Source organism: Puma concolor, chromosome A1 (genome assembly GCF_028749965.1).
Source record: "Puma concolor isolate L17-30 chromosome A1, mPumCon1.1.hap2, whole genome shotgun sequence".
NCBI classification, from domain to species: Eukaryota; Metazoa; Chordata; class Mammalia; order Carnivora; family Felidae; genus Puma; species Puma concolor.
In genome coordinates this window covers 144,651,555-144,660,062 of record NC_141667.1, presented here as the reverse complement: position 1 = coordinate 144,660,062, position 8,508 = coordinate 144,651,555, and the positions used below count along the sequence as shown (strand labels likewise).

The window sequence follows — 8,508 nt, the reverse complement described above, 5'->3', positions numbered from 1 at the left end:
CAGTCCATTTTTGTTTTTATTTCCTTTGCCTCAGGAGACATATCTGGAAAAATGTTGCAGTGACAGATACCAGAAAATTACTGCTTGTGCTCTCTTCAAGGATGTCTCTGGTTTCACGTCTCCATTTTGAGTTTACTTTTATGTATGGTGAAAAGAAAGCGGTCCAGGTTCATTCTTTTGCATGTAGCTGTCCCATTTTCCCAACACCATTTGTTGAAGAGACTGTCAAAGATGTGCTCACTTCAGCAGCACATATGCTAAAATTGGAATGGTACAGAGAATATACGCATAGCCCCCGCTCAAGGATGAGATGAAGAGACTTAATGAGATGAGATGAAGAGTAATTAACCATGTCATTGTGAGGTTATTTCTGGAGTTTCTATTGTATTCCTTTGATCTATGCATCTAATTTTTATGCCAATACCATACTGTCTTAATTATTACTGCTTTGTAATATAACTTGAAATTTGGAATTGTGATAGCTTCACATTTTTCTTTTTCAAGGTTGCTTTAGTATTTGAGGGTTTTTTTGTTGTTGTAGTTCCACACAAATTTTAGGATAACAGTGGTGAGAGTGGACATTCTTGTCCTGTTCTTGACATTAGAGGACAAGGTCCCAGGTTGTCTCTGTTGAGTATCATGTTGGCTGTGGGTTTTTCATGTAAGGCCTTCTTTATTATGTTGAGGTATATTTCCACTAGAACTACTTTGCAAAGAGTTTTTATCATGCATGGATATTGTACTTTGTCAAATGCTTTTTCTGCATCTGTTGAAATGATCATATAATACTTATCCTTTCTCTTATTAATGTGATGTATCATGTTTATTGTTTTGTGAATATTGAACCACACTTGCATCCTATGGATAAACCACACTTGATTGTGGTATATGATGTTTTTAATGTATTGTTGGATTCAGTTTGCTAATATTTTGTTGAAAATGTTTGCATCTATATTCATGAGAAATCTTGGTCTTTAGTTCTCTTTTATTGTGTGATGTCTTTATATGGTTTTGGTATGAGGGTGATAATGGCCTCGTAGAATGAATTTGGAATTTTTTTGTCCTCTTCTATTTTTTGGAATCTTCTCTTTTTGAAATGTTTGGTGGAATTCACCTGTGAAATTGTTTGGTCCTGAACTTTTGTTTGGGGGAGATTTTTTTATTACTGATTCAATTTAATTGTTGGTAATTAGTCTGTTCAAAATTTCTGTTTTTTCCTGCATTAGAGTTGATAGGTTATATGTTTTTAGGAGTTTCCAGGAGTTTAATCCATTTCTTCTAAATTTTCTAATTTGTGGGCATATAGGTTTTCATAATACTATCATATGGCTGTTTGTATTTCACTGGCGTTTGTTGTTATTTCTCCTCTTTCATTAGTTATTAGTGATTTTTTTTTTTTATTGGCGTCCTTTTTCTTTTTTAAGTGAGTCTGGTTACTGGTTTGTCAATTTTGTTGAGCTTTCCAAAGAACCAGCTCCTGATTTCGTTGATCTGTTCTGTTTTTTTTTTTTTTTTTAATTTATTGTATCATTTATTTCTGCTCTAATCTTTATTATTTCCTTCCTTTGGCTCTGTTTGGGTTTTGTTTGTTGTTGTTGTTCCAGCTCCTTTAGGAGCTTTAGGAGCTAGGAGCTATAAAGTTAGGTTGTTTATTTGAGATTTTTCTTGATTCTTGAGGTAGGCCTGTATTGCTATAAACTTCCCTCATTTTGTTGCATCCCAAAGGTTTTGGACTGTCATATTTTTATTTTCACTTGTTTCCATGTAATTTTTCATTTCTTCTTTGATTTCTTGGTTGACCCATTCATTGCTTAGTAGCATGCTATTTAACCTCCATGTATTTGTGCTCTTTCCATGTTTTTTCTTGTAGTTGATTTCTAGTTTCATAGTGTAGAACTACTTTTCTACTCCAAGAAATACGCTGTACTTCACTGTTGTCCTCTTTCACAAGACTTGGCCTATTAGCAATGAGTCCACTTCAAAGAAATTAAATAATAACTCTGGACATATTCACCAAAATATGCTCACAACTTCTTCACTGGGGAGAACTTTTATCTCAACTAACTCTATAGGGGCACATGAGTCTCAGACCCTTGTCTCTTTGGTAATATTTTTCTCCCTAAATGTTATCTGCTCTTTTGGAAAGGTGTATATCGTGCATTCATGTCTCTCCATGTCTCTCTAAAGTTACACATGAATTTTCTGATCCTGTATTTATATAAATGCTATCTGTTTTCCACACTGACATTGGATGAGTTTCTGGAGTGTCCAGGTCCATGAAAAGGCTCATTTAGTAAATGACTAACTAAGGTTCCAAGAGAACACCCTCCCTTCTCTTGAAAATACCCTCTTCTCTTCCCTCTCCCCTTGATTTATAGCCTGATTTCTAGAAAACACAGTATGAAGCAAATGCTGACATACTAACCCTATATCAGAGAATGCAATCCCAGAGAATCACTTGTGATGGAGAAAGAGAAGTATGGCAGGGAAGGAGAGAGCAAATGCATGAGGATATGTACCAAACTAGATGCAGCTTCGGGATTCATTGTTCAGACTCATGAAATATCTGCAGAAAATTGTATAAGAAACTACTACATTGTACAGTAGTTGTACTCTTCAGGACTTGGGGAATGAAGGAAGATGCATTTACTTTTTAGGTTTCTTCTACCTCATCACCACCTGGTCAAAATCCAACCCCCAGGGCCTTAATACCTGTGCTGTTGTGGAATGTGACCATGCCTCAGTGTGACCACTGAGGAACAAAGAGTCTGTATGAATCTATTTTTGCCATCTTTACCATATAGGGTTTTTCTGCAGGTAGTTTCTTGTAATAAAAGTACACCCGTCTGGCAAATAACCAAAAGAATGAAACAAGCCATTTTTATAACTCTTCTGTTAGGAAATGAGAAGGGCCTGAGGTTTCAAGCAGAGCATGGGACATGATCTAAGATGTCACACAGGCAGATTCAGGAACATCGCAAAGGTTACCACCTTACATGGGGTTGTCTATAAAAGACCATCAGGACCTGTGCTTCATCTCATAGTTTGCCCAATGAACACAAGAAACACAAGACATCAAGGTGGCCACTTATCAGTGGACTCCTTCTTTCATACAGCTTTCTTACAATCTCTGATACAAATTACATCTCTATCCCTTCTCATTCTCTCAAACATTTTCATAGAGTCATCTGGAACTCATGGTCTAATATCATATGTTTCTATTCATTCATTCATTCATTCATTCATTCATTCAGAACAGGGTGGGAAGAGAGAGAGAGAGAGGGCACCCAAGGAGGCTCTGTGCTGTCAGCCCGGAGCCCAACACAGGGCTTGATCTCACAAACCATGAAATCATGACCTGATCTGAAATCAAGAGTATGATGCTTAACCCACTGAGCTACCCAGGAAACCCTGATATCACCTAATTTTTAATATTCTCTATCTCTTCATGGTGCCTTGGTGGCTCAGTCAGTTAAGCATCCGACTTCGGCTCAGGTCATGATCTCTCAGTCTGTGAGTTCAAGCCCCGCATTGGGCTCTGCGCTGACAACTCAGAGCCTGGAGCCTGCTTCAGATTCTGTGTCTCCCTCTCTCTGCCCCTCCCTGCTCACACTCCCTCTCTCTCTCTCTCAAAAATAAATAAACATTTAAAAAATTAAAAGAAAACCTCAATCTCTTCTCTGAAGGAACTTTCACATATGCCTTCTAGTTTATCCGGAAATTAAGTTGAAATTTATCACAGAGCTAAATGTAAAAGGCACTACTATATTCCTAGAAGAAAAATAGGAAAAAAAAAATCTGTTGGCTTTATATTAGACAATTATTAGATACTAAAAAAAATGAAAACTTGGATTTCATAAAATTACAAGTTTTGCTCTTTGGAATAAACTAAGAGAAAAAAATTATTCAAACACTAGGAGAAAATATTTGTACATCATATGTGTGATCAAGGACTTGTAACTAACATAGATACAGAAGTCTCAAAACTTAATAGTAAGAGAACAACCTAATAGAAATGGGCAAAGCATTTTATTGGTTTTTTTAACGTATATTCATTTTTTGAGAGAGCGAGAGAGAGACAGAGCTCAATCAAAGGAGGGGCAGAGAGAGAGGGAGACACAGATTCTGAAGCAGGCTCCAGGCTCTGAGCTGTCAGCACAGGGCCTGACACAGGGCTTGAAATGAAGGACCATGACATCATGACCTGAGCTGAAGTTGGACACTCAACTGACTGAGTCACCCAGGTGCCCAAGGAAATGCAGAAAGTGTTTGAACAGACACTTCACCAAAGTCATGCAAATGGCAAATAAGCACACAAGAAGATGTTCAGCATCATTAATCACTTGAGAAATGAAAACCTAGTTCAAAAATCTTTATGTAAATGTTTATAGCAACTTTGTTGAAAATTACTCATATCATAAACCAACCTGAATATTCTTCAGCTGGTGAATGAATAGACAAATCATGTGGTATATCCATACTATGGAACAATGAAAAGAACATTTATACGTGTACATCTCACATTATGGTTAGGCAAAGGAGCCAGGCCCAAAAGGTTACATATTCTGTGACTGAATTTATACAGCATTCAGGAGTTGGCCCCCCAAAATCCACTTTTATTGAGAAACAATTGGTGTACATTACTGTATAAGTTGAAGGCATACAATGTGATGGTTTGATTTTCATATATCATGAAATGATTGCCAGAAGAGGTTAACATATATCATCTTATAGAGATAGAATAAAAAGAAGAGAAAAAAATTTTCCTCATGATGAGAACTCTTAGTATCTACTCTCTTAATAATTTCCTGTACATTGTATGGCAGTATTAGCTATAGTCATCCTGTCGTACGTTATATCCTTACCGCTCATTTGTCTTCTACCTGGATGTTTCTACCTTTTGACCACCTTCCTCCAACTTCCCCTCCCCCTATCACCCAGCTCTGGTAACCACAAACTTTATCTCTTGCCCTATGATTTTCCTGGGTTTACTTATTTATTCTTATTACTTTTCAATATTTTACATATAAGTGAAATACTTTCTCTCTTTGACTTATTTTAGTTAGCACAATGGTAAAAAGCAAACTTTTCAGGTAAGAGAATAGACCAATTCATTCTCATTATTAAGGGTGGGAAGAAGTTGACTAAAAACAAATACAATAAGGGAATGTTTGGAGGGGTGAAGGAAGAGTTTTGTGTACTGAATGTGATGTTGGTTTACACCACTGTGCATTTTTCATAATTCATACAATCCTTCTTCATCTTAATATTGTGTATTTTTTTAGTTAGGTCAGAAATGCACTGTACACTTTTTTTTTTTTTTTTGATTACTTGGAATTTCCACTTACTTGCTGTGTTTTCTTATGGATTAAGCAGGCTTGTTCTTTTGTAGAATAGAATATATTTCTGAATGTGAAATTTTCTTGAACTTAAACTGGGAAATGCCCTTGCAATTTATTTTCCTTCCTGATCTAGTTGTCCAAGTCTCTTAAAAAATCTTAAATTCTCTGTCTTACTTTTGCTAAAATTGAGTATTCAATGTTGATTTAAAAAAAACCATATATCATTAGAAGATAAAATAATTGAGCCATGCTCTTGTATGATGAATTGGGCGTGAAGCAATTCAGGTTAGGGTCTTCTCAAATGTTGAAGTTACTGCTCCATTGCCTTCTGGCATCTTTTCTTAATTTAATATCATGAGGAAAGAAGATTATCTGTTGTTTGTATGAAATCTGTTTATTCCTTGTTCTGTCTGTCTCAAAAGTTTTTTAGTATTTCTTCTTTGTGTTCTACTACTTGACCTTGGTACTTCTAGATGTGGTTTTTAATCGTTCCTTGTGCTAAGCATTCACTCAATGTCTTCCAGGTTAAAAAATTTTTTTTAGATATGGAACATTTTTTTCCTGTTATTTCTTTGACCTCCCCTCCCACTCTCTCATAGACACACCTTAATTTTCTTTGTTTCCTCTTTTTAGAAAAGCTATTTGAAGCAGGTTAGATTTGTTGTATGGTGTTTATTGTATTGGTTTATATGTCCTAACTTTTCTCTTAGATTTTTCATCTTTCAGATTTTGTTCTTTGATATAAAAGATTTTCTGGAGTCTATTTTCCAGTTCTCCTATTAAACTATTTCATTTTGATAAACACATGTGTGATTTTCAGAAATTTCTCTATTATTCTGATTACTTTGTTTATATAACAGCTTCCAACAATTTCAATAGCCTTTCAAAATTTCCCATCAGAGTATTAATCAGAATTTCCCAAAATTATTTTCAATTACCTTAAATATATAGCTTTTTTCAAGCATCATGGTTTGATTTGTTTGTTTAGATCCTTACTTTGAGCACATTGATTTGTCTCTAATCTCAGCCATCCTGGTTTTCTGCTCATATCTATAAGGAGAAAATTTGACTTATCAAAATCTGTTATTGTTCAGCCTTTGGTTTGTGAACAAGAAGTATTGACTGTGAGACTGTATTTTTAATTAACTTTTGATTGGAAAATTATTTTCAAGATAACTAAACTTTGTAAAAATAAAAATGGTACACAGAGTGCCCATATATCATTCACCCACATGCACCTGTCATTAGCATTTCACCTAATTTTGTTTGCTCTATCTTTATATGTGTGTATATGCATACATATAATCTATAAATATAAATTTATAAATATTGTATATATATATATTATATATAAATATATAAAATATAAACTTCATATATAAATAAATATAAAATATATAAATATAAAATGTAAATATACTTATATATTTATATATACTATATTTATATGTACTATATATTTATATAAATATATAAGTATATTTATATTTTTATATTTATAGTTATATATTTAAGAACTGAGGGTAAGTTTCATACATCATTGCCTTTTTATCCCTCAATATTTTATTGTGCATTTCCTAAAGATAGAGATAATCTAATGTCTTTATAGCATTTTTTTCCTTCCAGTATAGGATCAAGTCTAGGATCATGTATTTCATTTAATTGTCATGTTTCTTTAGCTTCCTTTAATCTACAACATTCTCACAGAGTGTCTTCCTCTTCTATGACATTGACATAGCTTGAAGACTATAACCCTTCCTTTGGGAAAACACAGTTTCTCATTTTCTGTTTGTCAGATCTTTCCTCATGATTAATTTAAGAGTCTGCATTCTCACCTGAGATATTGCACAGGTGAAGTTGTGTCCTTCTCAGGGCATCACATCTGGAACCACATAGGACCATCTGTAACCAATTATATTAATTTTGATCACATGGCCCAGGTATTATGAAAATTTTTCATTGTATAATTACTGTTTCTACCCCTTGCAACTAATAACCAGTCCATGGGGAGACACTTAAAAATCATGTAAATACCTGATTCTCATCAAAAGGTTCCCTGGACTTGCATCCATTGATGATTTTTGTTTGATCTAACCTGTCCTGATGGTTACAAAATAATGATTTTCATCTACCTTTATGAGCCAGCCTTTACATTCTCCTATAAGCAAGGACCCTCAATTCTATTCCTTTTATTTATGTGCTTATTCATCTTGTTATTTTTGGTTATGGGTGTGAATTCCTATTTTTTGATGGTTTCATTTTTTTTTTTTTGCTGTATTTTATTATTTTGGTGTTCCAACTGTCATATGTTTGACCAGTCCAGTCCTCTAAGCTGACGCCTTCATCCCTGTGCCAGTCCCAGATCCTTGAAGGGAGAAAGGGAGACATGCTTTAGTTCTGTCACAGCATGAAGTTCCAGTCTCATCCTGTACCTCCTCTGTCCTAGGTCTGAGAAAAAAGCCTTTTCTCTGACAAGTCTTCATTCCTTTTTTGTTTTGTTTTGTTTTGTTTTGGTTTGGTTTGTGTTCTTTAGTTTTTAGGCGGTGGGAAATTTCCGCTTAGGACAGTTCTATATTTTGGGAGAGAAGAGGAGAGGTCCATATATTCCTTTCATTGTCTTCAAGTTATTTCCTGGAAGCTCAATCCCAGTTTTTATAACTCCCTTTAACTCATGATAATACTAGGAAATGTTGGCTCTGTGGACTGATACTATTTCATGAGTCAAAAGACTTCTGCTCATTGGAGCCTACGGAATCTTTACATTGACTTCCAAATTGAAAATAAAACAAAAACAATAGCTTTCTATCTAGAAGGCAAAAAAAGCATCTCTGTGGGATTTTCCTCCGATGAAGAAAGTGATATTAGCTGATATTCATGGTAAGGGAAGACTGTGGTAAGCTTTACGTTTCTTTCGTATTATATTTTTTGTTTTAGGACTTACTGAAAAATTCACTCATGCTATTCTTAGGGGAGGAAGGCAACCATTGATTAACAGAGGCCACTCTTACCATCCCTGATATGATATGTTTGTGTTGGTGTGTGTTCTATGGAAGGCAAATGGATATCAGACATTCACAAATATCTGCTGAATGAATAAAGATAAGCCATTGACATCTTCTGTAATGAGGGAAATAATTTGAAATTCAAGAGAGAAAAAGAAATTAGA

The 8,508-nt window shown here is 34.7% G+C and overlaps 1 non-coding gene across 1 annotated transcript; it reads left to right on the top strand.

Moving 5' to 3' along the window:
- Nucleotides 1-233: 233 nt before the first annotated feature.
- On the top strand, nt 234-343 carry LOC112861831 (U6 spliceosomal RNA). Its single transcript, XR_003223719.1, has one exon. It is a non-coding gene; the product is annotated as a U6 spliceosomal RNA (small nuclear RNA).
- The last annotated feature ends 8,165 nt before the right edge of the window (nt 344-8,508 follow it).